At 41.3% G+C, this 12630-nt stretch overlaps 1 long non-coding RNA gene and 1 pseudogene across 1 annotated transcript in view; both read left to right on the plus strand.

Annotated features, from left to right (window-relative positions):
• LOC130707416 (uncharacterized) overlaps positions 1-12630 on the plus strand; it is a 39847-nt gene that overhangs the window by 4270 nt on the left and 22947 nt on the right. The window contains exon 3 of the long non-coding RNA XR_009007313.1: positions 814-856. This is a non-coding gene — a long non-coding RNA (uncharacterized LOC130707416). The remainder of the gene's footprint in view (positions 1-813; positions 857-12630) is intronic.
• LOC103004482 (olfactory receptor 56-like) lies at positions 5207-6139 on the plus strand (annotated as a pseudogene).

Below are 12630 nucleotides of genomic sequence, written 5' to 3' on the forward strand. Positions count from 1 at the left end.
TGATTCAAGCATAACAGCCTCACCCAGTGCTCTATATATCATGGGTTCTCAATAAATGTATGTTGACTTCATGGGGCCGGCAAAAAACATGTGTAGATTGTAGGTGCAGACAAAGCCTATCAGGGAACCCAAGGGTGGAGACCCCATGAAGGCCCTTGGGGTCACTGGGGAAGTGTGGAATTTGTTTGTGGTGAGGGGTAAAGCACCAAGAAACTTGTCCCACTTCCTGTGCCCTGGCTGCTCTGTGCCCCTCCCATGACCAGGTTTCCCCACACTGTCCCACTGGCCCTTCTTCTGGTCCTGTCCCCAAGCTCCCTGCTTTAAATTTCTTTAATTTAAACTTGGGAGATTCTGCTCCAGGGCTAGAGTTTTTTGGGCTCCCCTGGGACTTCACAGCTTTACCTTCCTCACTCAGGTTCAGTGTTAAGCACCTGCATGGGCAGCGGGAGACAGTTCTGCAACCCAGGCTGGGAGGCAGCCCATGGAAGGGGGACGGGCATCAGGGGGTGGGCTCAGATACACGGATCCCGGCTCTGTCCCCATCTGCCCACCACCGTCTCCTTGGCTAAGTTCACTTTCTCCCCACCCCTTTTGCTGAGAGGAGGTTGTTGTCTGTCTGAGGCCCATTGTCTGAGCTAGAGAGTCACAGGGAGGCTGAGGGTGACGTGGACACCCACAGCTGGGCTGAGAGGTTGGTGGGAGCTGAGGAAGAAGGTCAGAGTCGGGGGGCTCCTCCCTTACCCTGCTGATCCAGTAAGTGCACACACATGGAAGGATGAAGAAATGATTTTGATGCTGGAATCTCCTCCACAGGGTATCTGCTGAATTGGTTTTCCTTCAGGGAACCCACTTAAAGGTGAGTGAGGGTCATTTCCTGTCACCCCCTTCTCACCTCTTTGCTGCATCTATTACTGGTTGCTGGACATTTCACATTTATATTTAATTATCAGCATTTCTACTGTTGGTGGGAATGTAAATTGATACAGCCACTATGGAGAACAGTATGGAGGTTCCTTAAAAAACTAAAACTAGAACTACCATACGACCCAGCAATCCCACTACTGGACATATACCCTGAGAAAGCCATAATTCAAAAAGTGTCATGTACCACAATGTTCATTGCAGCTCTATTTACAATAGCCAGGACATGGAAGCAACCTAAGTGTCCATTGACAGATGAATGGATAAAGAAGCTGTGTCACATATATACAATGGAATATTACTCTGTCATAAAAAGAAATGAAATTGAGTTATTTGTAGCGAGGTGGATGGACCTAGAGACTGTCATACAGAGTAAAGTAAGTCAGAAAGAGAAAAACAAATACTGTATGCTAACACATATATATGGAATCTAAAAAAAAAAAAAAAGGTTCTGAAGAACCTAGGGGCAGGACAGGAATAAAGACACAGACATAGAGAATGGACTTGAGGACATGGGCAGGGGGAAGGGTAAGCTGGGACAAAGTGAGAGAGTGGCATGGACATACATACACTACCAAATGTAAAATATATAGCTAGTGGGAAGCAGCCACATAGCACAGGGAGATCAGCTCGGTGCTTTGTGACCACCTAGAGGGGTGGGATAGGGAAGGTGGGAGGGAGACACAAGACGGAGGAGATATGGGGATGTATGTATATGTATAGCTGATTCACTTTGTTATAAAGCAGAAACTAACACACCATTGTAAAGCAATTATACTCCAATAAAGATGTTAAAAAAATTATCAGCATTTCTTCTTCCTGTTGTTGTCTGCCTCTTTCAGCCTTTTTTCTTTTTTTTTGGAGTAGGTGATGGGCACATACCTTTTAGTGTTATGTGTCTTTCCTTTCTTTCTTCTAGTCCTTTTCATTTGATCTATTTCTCTGTTTTTCTTTCTAAAGAAAAAAAAATGTATCATTGACCTTTTTCTTTCCTCTTTCCCTCTGTTTGGATTGGAGGCCATAGTGTTGGGTTCCTGGGTTGAAGAGTGGTTTACAGGAGGAAAAAAGATGAGTGGGGAGACATGGAGGTAAAGGAGCAGGAAGGAGAGGGCTGATATGTGACATAGAGTCACCTTGTCCCCCAAAGTATATTTTAGATACAAGGTGGCTTCTTTATGGTGTCATTTCTAGGAAGAAAAATGCAGCCATTAACTAGTCAGCAGAAAGGAATGAAGTTAATGAGCAGGAAATGAATATGTGAGATGCTAGAATAGTTTCTTGAGTTGTTTGCATATTACAATCAATCATTTGACAGTATTTACTGAGAGCATAATACATGCCAGTCACTGCTCTAAGAGCCGGGGATCCTCCCATGAGAAAAAGTGGAATCGGGGGATATAGGTTCTAGTTGGAAAGCAGAAAACAAATTCATATGAATTAAATGTAGCATGCCCAATGGTGTTGAATGTTAAGAAAAACATAAGGCAGGGAAGGAATGGGGAGGGAAGAGGGATTTCAACTCCAAATAGGTGTGAGGAAGCCCTGGCTGAGAAAGTTAGTTAAGAGGTGAGCGGACAAAGTGGAGCATATGTGGGAAGAGATTTCCATGAATGGGCAAGAGCAAGGACCAAGGCCTCCGAGGCTGCTGTGGGAGGAAACACAGGATGCTGGTGAGACGAGAATCATGGGAATTCTGGGGAGAGCGGAAGAAAAGGAGGTCTGGGTGGTGATGGAAGGTCTGCTGATAAAAGCATTCCTTTATTCTGCTTCAAGAACCCATCTTCTTATAGAGATGGGCTCACTTTAGTGCTGTGTGCAAAGAGACTGGGATGGGGGCAAGGATGGAATGAATGATGAGGCAAGTTCAGTTAGGGGCCACCATCAACCAGGGGAGTGGTGATGACAGTGTGGCCAGGTGAGATGGGCAAGATCGGGAAGTGGTCAGGGTTAGATACACTTCGCAGGAAGAACCAGCAGGGATTTATGACGTTGGGATGTGCGCGGGAAGGAGAGGTTCAATATGACCCATGTGTTGTATCTTTGGAAGCTGGACAGACCTGCCCTTAATTTACCTGGGAAGAAGGTTAGACCAGGTGTTTCTCCAGAGGAGACCAAGGACTCTATTTGGTCACTTTAGGTAGCATAAGCCCATTGCACAGCCAAGTGGAGGTGATGAGTACACAGTGGTATAAGAATTAGAATTCAAAGGAGCTTAAATGTCATTAATCAACTCTATGGTATTGTAGTATAAGGTGGTGGGAGTGTGGGGGGAAGAAGAGGACGTGTAGAGTGCATGTCTTTGAAGGTGCATGTAGCTGAATGATTCTGCACACAGTACGTCCTTAGCACAAGAGGAGGAATTCTCGTGTGAGGTCTATGGGACCTGGTTGGTTCAGTTGATTGGTTTAGTCTGGGGCTGATATGGCCAATATGGTATTTGAAGGCTGTAGGAACAGTGATTTGCTCCTGTAGGACCTCCCCGCTAGCTTCAACATCACAACTTTGTGTTGTTGTTGGCAAAGACACCTGGGCATGTCTTTTTTGGGCGTGAGTCAGGATGTGCTCCATTCTGTAAGATCTCAGCTCACAGAGCCTGCCTCCCTGGTGGTGGATCTGGGCAGGACTATCCTAGTTTTTGAAATTACTCTGTTTCTTCACACAAAGAGTGTGTTCTGTGGGGTTGACTTGTTTCCTCTTTGCAAGGAGGTGAGGTAGACATGAATACACCCCAAACAAATGTCTCCTGGATGCCACTATCATCCATTTGCAGAGAAGTCCTGTTCTTTTTTAAATACCTCAATATTGTTCTTACTATATCACTCACTGTCCCTCAGAGGAAGAAATATAGCAGTGAACTAGTATATTGAGGTCAAGAACAAGAGCTCCCATCAATTAAAGAGGGAGTCTCTCTACTTTCAGAAAATGGAAGCTGCAGCCATGTATTACTTCATCATGATTATTTTATTCAATCAACACATGTACTGAGGTTATACTATGAACTAGGCAACATTTCTAGGGGCTGCCAATGTCACGGTGAATAATAAATGGTGCTCTTATTCCAGTGGGATGAGACAGATCATAAAAGTTTTAAAATGTAAGCATGTGTGTGTTAAATGTTATAAGTGCTGTGGAGAAACCAAGAGCAGGGGAGGGCTTGAAAATGCAAGACATTTATAACTTCAGTGACTTTCACAGAAGCCATTTCTAAAGAGGTTGGCATTTGAATAAAAATCTGAAGCAGATGAGAGACAGAAATCTTAGGAAAGAGCATTCCAAAGAGAAGAAAATGCAAAGGTCCAAAGGTGGGTGTTTGTCCAGTTTGTCCAAGGAAATTCAAGGAAGCACAGTGAGTGAAGGGGACACGGTAGGAGATGAGGTCAGAGGTATCGGTGTATATGAGTGTGTGTGTGTGTGTGTCTGTGTGTGTGTGTCTGTGTTTGTGTATCATGTAGGGCCTTGTGTGCCACTGCAAGGATTTGGGCTTTATTTGGAGTAATTTGGGGAGTCACTGAGTTACTTTCAGCAAGAGAATTACATCATATGACTTACATTTTAAGCAGACTCATTTGAATAGTTATGAGAACAGACTCAAGGGATTCAAAGATAGATGTCAAGAGGCTGGATAGAAGCCTATAATAGTCCATCTGAGAGAAGATGGTGGCTTGGACCAGGGCAGTTGCAGTGGGGATAAGCATTCATTGGATTCTGAGGTATTCTGAATGTGTAGCCAGGAGGCTTTACTGATGGTTTGGATCTAGGGAATAAAAGACAGAGGAATTCAAAAATGATTCCAAGATATTTGGCCTAAGCAAAATAAAGAACATCTCAAGTCTCCATTACTTTCCTTTATTGTAACATATATGAATTATGTCTTGGGGATGAAATGGTCCAAGTCCTGCTAGAGATAGTTTACTGAGTCCATTTAATCCCAGCTAAAAAGAGTCAGTGCCTTATGGGAAAGCCGATATTTTGCCTATTGAAGAAGGATTGTCCAACAGTCCTGTGACACATAAAATAATTCAGTTTCTATTCTTCTTGGTATGGATATGTACAAATGTAGATAAATGGTTCAATTCTATTAGCTAGCAAAGATCCTATCATCTGTGTCATGGGAAAAATGAAAGTATATCCTCTTGTATGTCCCTAGGCATATCCTGTTGTGCTCTAATAAATTACAAAAGATACAGATGACTGAAGAATAATAATCCAGAGATAAATAAAGACATGTCACTCAATCTTAGAATTTCTCTGTCCATGTTCTCAGGTGACTGTGAACAACTGAACCATGGGGATATGGTTGAACCAATCATCTATAGATGGCTTCATCCTCTTGGGAATCTTTTCTCATAGCCAGGCTGATCTTGCCCTGTTCTCTGTGGTTATGGTGGTCTCCACAGTTGCTCTCTGTGGGAATGTCCTCCTCATCTTCCTCATCTACATTGATCCTCTTGTACACCCATGTACTTCTTCCTCCGTCACCTCTCCCTCATGGACCTCATGTTGGTCTGTGCCATTGTGCCCAAGATGGCAGTCAACTTCAGTCTGGCTGAAAATCCATCTCCTTTGTGTGTTGTGGTATACAAATTGTTTTTTTCATCTCTCTTGTGGGATCTGAAGGGCTCTTGCTGGGACTCATGGCTATGTGGCCATTAGCCACCCACTTCACTATCCCATCCTCATGAGTCAGAGGGTCTGTCTCCAGCTTGCTGGGAGTTCATGGACTTTTGGGATAATAGATGGAAAGATGCAGATGGCAGGAGCCATGAGCTTACCCTACTATGGCTCAGGGCATGTGGCCCACTTCTTCTGTGAGGTGCCAGCTTTATTGAAACTGGCCTGTGCAGACACATCCATTTTTGATACCCTGTTTTTTGCTTGCTATGTATTCATGCTGCTCCCGCCCTTCTCCATCATCGTGGCCTCTTATGTTCACCTCCGGGGATCTGTGCTCCCCATGCACTCTGCTCAGGCCCATAAAAAGGCTCTGGCCACCTGTTCTTCCCACCTGACAGCTGTGTCCCTCTTCTGTGGGGCAGCCATGTTTATCTATCTGAGACCCAGGCGCTACCAGACCCCAAGCCATGACAATGTGGTCTCTATCTTCTCCACAGTCCTTACTCCTATGCTCAACCCTCTCATTTATAGCTTGAGGAACCGGGAGGTGATGGGGGCCCTAAAGAAAGGGCTGGATCGTTGCAGGATTGGCAGTCGGCACTGACGGCCAGGGCATCTGGTACCTGGTGCTGCCACCTCCTGGTTGCATAATGTTGCAAAGTCATTCACCCTTTGGGAGTGTCTGTTTCCTCATCAATAAATGGGAATCATGACACCTGCCTTAACCTCACAGGGATTCTGTAGGGATCACTACATGTAAATCTAAAGCCCCATGAAGAAGCAATGCATTGTCATTTTTGTCATTATTGATCATTTATGAAGTCCTTGAAGTAAATTCACTCTATTTCTTAATTCTTCTTGGTTATAACTGTGTTTTGTTGAAGGCTTACTATGTGCTGGGCACTGTCCTTTTTCCTTTATGTGTCATCTATATTATTAAATTGATGATTTTACCTAATAAATATGGATATTTTAAATAAAAACTTTCTAGATGGCAGAAATTGAGTCTCTATAATTCTTTCTTGGGTGGTCCCTAGTCTTCTCCCATTAGAGGCTTTATAAAACTTCCTTTAAGAGATATAAATATACCCTTTACTGCTTAGAAATTATTTGTGTATTTCCAGTACCTGGCTCTGTGCCTTATAGACAGCAGTTGCTTAATAAGACTTTATTGAATGAATGCAGGAAGAGGCATCTAATGGGATAATATATATGAAAGCATTTTTAAAAGCACTATTCACATACCAAATTTGCTGTGGCAACTGTGATTACTTCTGTACTTCAAGTTCTGCAAAAGTAAAACTATATGTTTTGGAAGTTGAATATTAGAACAGAAATAAAGACAGAAATTGAGCCATTATTTTATATCTTATATATCAGACAGGGTCCAGCCAGGAATAAAACCATATCTATTATTTTAGCAGAAAAAAATGTAGTGTAAAGAGTTGTTAACCAGATATTTGAGATCTGAAATGACAAAACAAGAACACTAAGGATTGAAGAGGAATAAACAACCTGCAGAAAGAAGCTACTATTCCTAGGCCTGGGGATGTAAAGGGAGAGGTTAGAGTCATTAAAACCCGAAGTCTTAGAGTCCAGATGTCTGAGGAGTGAGCACTGACCAGCTGGTATTCATATCTCAGAAGGTACCTATGGAGGTGTCTCCCACAGGAGACATAGAGAAGCCTGCTCTGCCCTGACTTATGATGGTTCCTCCAGAGCCTAGAGGAAAAAGAGGGGATTGCAGAGCTCAGTCCTAGCCTTCTGACAAGTGGGGGCTATGCAGTTGGTTCTGACACCCCAGAAGTTCACAGGAGAGTCTCTATCCCCAGACTGCCAAGGAATAGGGGTTGGTCAGCTAGTGCTTGCGCCTCTGAAGGACAGGATGAAATTGGTTCTGTGAGTGTGAAAATAAACTGCAAAGTCAAACCAACTGCCAGAATGAAGAGACATTGCTGGATTGGTTGGACAGAAGAAAACAGGAAATCATGAAAGAGTTTTCTAGCTCCTCCCCTGGCTTACGGTCTCCTTCTAGTGGCCCTATTGGCAGATCCTAATGTGAACCTTGGAGACAAAGCAGCCCTAGAATAAAAAATTGGAGTGTAGAAATGTGAATTTTGAGCTGAGGCAATAGTTTAAGAACTGGCACAGTTCACCCCTTTGGCTACTCAGCATCCAGATCATTTTACCCATATTTGAACTTCTGTTAAATAGCAACAACAGCATAACAATGTGTTACTATTCTTCATATACATGTTATCCTTCATTAGTTATAGTATCTATCTTGGGCAATGTTAGTTATAGCTCATATTCAGTCACAATCTCTGCATATTAGCTATCAACAGCAATCAGTATACAAATAGTAAGAGGAAGGAGCAGAGAGAGAGATAAGAACAAACTAGCTCACGTACATGTACACATACACACACCACCAGGCTAATTGATCATGAAGCCATAATTGACATTTATAACTTTCTTCTTCCATTTTCCATTCCTTATTTCATTTGCTCTCAGCTAGAACCTCATGTCTTTGGGATAATTTATCTGGTGGTGTACTCTATGTCTTCATTCCAAAAAGGTCTGAATCCTCAGTGGTACTACCTGTATTTTTGGTGGCTGTACTTTTCCATTATCTTTTACTGTTGGACGTGGAAGTATTGAAAGATGCCCCAGAGAATCCCCTGTCTCAGGATTGTCCTCTATAACCCTTGTAATTGATATGAATCAACCCACCCCACTCTAGTGGAGCTGCTGTCTTATTTACCTATTAGTTCACTGGCATGAGAAGTCTAAAATAATGAGGTAAAATTTCAATTTCTATTGGATGGGACCATTGTTGTTCAGTTATGGGAGAAATAGCCCCATATATTGATTACTGAATCAAAGCACATATTGCATTATATGAGATAGAACTCCATATTTTCAGGGTCTTATTTCTGAAATGACACTGTAAATGAGTTGGTACCATAACTGAGGCCAACTGCTTCTGAGTGATGACACACATACAAGACCAGTCAGTTCTATGGACACAAGTCCATTGCTGCCATTCTTTTGCTGTGAAAAAATTTCCTGATCGGAAGCAATTTTGAGCAAGGTACTTTGATTATATCTGAGGCATTCTGTAAGTACATAGGCGGTAACAGCCACTGCAGTTAAAGTTACCATCTGATTAACTTTACAACAATCTATAGTAATTTTCTAAGGTCCATTCACCTTCTGTAAAGGCCAAAAAAAGATGTGCACATTTCAAGTTTATGGTAGCATTAATACATGCAGGTCTTCTAGAGATGCAGTATTAATTTTTGTTTACTGTCTGGTAGGAAATAGAAGTTCCTGAGCTTCCACTTGTTCTTTCTACCATAATAAAACTCCCACTACAGTTCAGAGAGCCAGTATGGGTTTCCTACTAGTTTCTGGGTATGCCTATTCCAAATATACATTAAGGATCTGGGAAACAGCTACGCGATAGGTTTACAGACCTACTTGGACCACTGTGATTTGAACTTGGGCCAAAACACCACTTATCACCTCATCATCATAAACCCCCACTTTGGTAGACTGCAGTGGAGTTTGGGGTCACAAGAAATTAGTATCAATTTAGAGCCACTATCTAGAGCAAACAAAGACCATCTGCATTCACATGACTTAATTATCAAGATTCAAAATGAAAGCCCTTACATTAATAAGACTTTTCTATATATTCCAGGAAATTCTTGCCCAGAATGATAAGGCTGTAAGTCAGAACATAACTTCATTGTTAGCTTTATCTGAGCAGTAGACTGTTCAATCAGTCCTCTTTTCTGGACGATGGATGACTCAGCTGGCCAAACTCAGCTTCTTACCAAATAATTGTTTTCTCACCAAGACTCCTCCCCAACTCATGCTCATGGTGACCATCAATCCTGTTAAATCATGGATTTTGACCAGTTCCAGTCAGATCCTTGCATTGTTAGAGCCACTTCAAACTACTCAAATCCAGTTCCTAAAACTATACACATTAAATATTGATCTTCTGTTATGAAACTAAGATTCTGTCAAGATGGTGTTTACCTTTTCTAATTAAGTAATAATCTTGGCCTTGTTTGATCTGCAGGTTATTCTGGTGTTATTTTGGGGGTAAGTCAACAGACAACACTTTTAATTCCTAAAATGTTTGAATATATCTGTTTTCCCCATGTATGGTCACTCTAGTAATTGGCAACACATCCTTCTGGGTGAAGGTTTAGAAGAAGACTTACAGTATATACTGTTGGTAGTGTTTTAGGGTTCTTCCACAAGGGGACCCAATTTAATTAGGAGGTTTCAGGTCCATGAACTGGCTTAGGTCTAGAAACTAGGTAGGAGGGCTTGACTCATCATTGTAAAGACTTACATCAAGTTTCTAGCTACCAGACCTTGATTTTTTCCAAATTTGTAGATTAAGGCTTCCCGTTTCATTCTGAGAGACACTGTGATCAATTCGCCACCAACAGAGGTTCTCAGGATCAAAGCATTCTATTTACCAGTCATCCCTGCTGTACATTATGAACACTGTATCCACCTCGTCTCTGGTAGCTCATCACTCTCACCTGGCCCCTGTTACTCCCATAACCCATAAATTCATTGAAAAAATTAGAGAGGCCTCTCTTAGTGGCAGCATCTTGCACCAACATACTTGGCCTGCAGAGAACAGTCAGCAAAGAGCTTTTAAAAGAAGCTGGTTTTCCCTTACTAATGTATTTCTCTATGCCTTAAGAAAGATTTGGGATTTTGTTCCGAAAATATAGCGGAGGTGAATGCATATCATAAGTTCACTCCAAAATTCCTACTTCACCTACTGTGGATTTATGTCTCTCATAATTCCACAGAAGTTTTAGCTTCAAGACTGCAGTGAAGGCCACAGTTAAGTCCAAATTTCAGCCAATTAATCAAGCAAGCTGTTAATAAGACTTCCAGTCACTTGAAATTACACATTAAATCCATACTCATACCAGTAATTTCATAGCTACATTCCTCCTTTTTTTTTTAACATCTTTATTGAAGTATAATTGCTTTACAATGGTGTGTTAGTTTCTGCTTTATAACAAAGTGAATCAGTTAGACATATACATATATCCCCATATCTCCTCCCTCTTGCATCTCCCTCCCTCCCACCCTCCCTATCCCACCCCTCTAGGTGGTCACAAAGCACAAAGCTGATCTCCCTGTGCTATGCGGCTGCTTCCCACTAGCTATCTATTTTACATTTGGTAGTGTATATATGTCCATGACACTCTCACCCTGTCACATCTCACCCCTCCCCCTCCCCATATCCTCAAGTCCATTCTCTAGTAGGTCTGTGTCTTTATTCCCGTCTTGCCACTGGGTTCTTCATGACCTTTTTTTTTTTTCCTTAGATTCCATATATATGAGTTAGCATACGGTATTTGTTTTTCTCTTTCTGACTTACTTCACTCTGTATGACAGACTCTAACTCCATCCACCTCATTACAAATACCTCCATTTCATTTCTTTTTATGGCTGAGTAATAGTCCATTGTATATATGTGCCACACCTTCTTTATCCATTCATCTGTCGATGGACACTTAGGTTGCTTCCATGTCCTGGCTATTGTAAATAGAGCTGCAATGAATATTTTGGTACATGACTCTTTTAGAATTATGGTTTTCTCAGGGTATATGCCCAGTAGTGGGATTGCTGGGTCGTATGGTAGTTCTATTTTTAGTTTTTTAAGGAACCTCCATACTGTTCTCCATAGTGGCTGTATCACTTTACATTCCCACCAACAGTGCAAGAGTGTTCCCTTTTTACATTCCTCCTTAATCTAACACTTTAGAAAGTATCTGCACAATGTATTTCCCATTTTCATGCAGCATAAGTCAGCAAAACATTACGATTCCTTTAAAGTGTAAGTGTTTTCTCTTGGGTCAGACTTTGTACCTGTTCCCTTGAAGCATACTGACATCTGATACTAATTAAGAGTCCAGAGGCAACAAAAGAGTGGTTTGAGTTTATCTACAGAAGAATAGGTATGCCCTTCAAGACAGCCAGCCTAGGTGAGCTTATTACAGGGTCTTTTCAAAAGTTTCTATTCTTTCCTGTATCCATACGCATAAGTTCTGCCTTCGCCTCTTGTCACTTATTTATTTATTTATTTTTTACTGAGGTGAAATTCATGTAACATAAAATTATTTTAAAATGAATAATTCAGTGGCATTTAGTACATTCACAATGACATGCAATCACCACCTCTCTCTACTTCTAAAACATTTCTGTCACCCCAAAAGGAAAGCCCATAGCCATTAAGCAGTGATTCCCCATTCCCTAATCCCCTCAGCATTTGGCAACCACAACCGGCTTTCGGTCTCTGTAGCTTTACCAACCCTAGGTATTTTGCATAAATGGAGTCATACAGCATATGACCTTGTGTGTCTGGCTTCTTTCCCCTACCATAATGCTTTCAAGGTTTAACTACATTGTAGCACATATCAGTAATTCATTCCTTTTACGGTTGAAGAATATTGCATTGTATGTATATTCCACATTTTGTTTATCCATTCATTGTTGATGAATATTTGGATTGTTTTTACCACTTGGCTATTGTAAATAATGCTGCTGTGAATCTAGTGTACAAGTATTTGTTTGATATCTGTTTTCAATTGTTTTGAGAGTGGAATTAGCTGAATGATATGTCATATGATTAATTCTTTTCTTTTTTTTCACACACACACACTGTACTTTATTTTTTCAAGAGATAAATAGACTGACACCAAGCATTGTACATGGATGACCACAACAAAAGCAACAATGATTGCAATTACCAAACATGAAACACACTCATGCTATGTCATAATATTGATATTCAGTCCAGTAATCCTCCACTGTAACAGCTCCTTTACTTTGCAGTGAAAATTGATTTGTATATTCTTTACCTCTGAGTCCTTGTGGGATTTTTTTTTTAAATTCAGACAGAAAGTCACAAAAATTATACTCATCCTCATCAGTTCACTCAGTCCCATGTAATTAATTTTTTTTCATCTTGATCTTTTGTTAGCACTTTTATGAGTTCATCAGTTTTTCATTAGAGTTCTGAAAATGCTTATTCATTCAGTTCAG

The sequence above is a fragment of the Balaenoptera acutorostrata genome, chromosome 2, assembly GCF_949987535.1.
Source record: "Balaenoptera acutorostrata chromosome 2, mBalAcu1.1, whole genome shotgun sequence".
Classification (NCBI taxonomy): Eukaryota; Metazoa; Chordata; class Mammalia; order Artiodactyla; family Balaenopteridae; genus Balaenoptera; species Balaenoptera acutorostrata.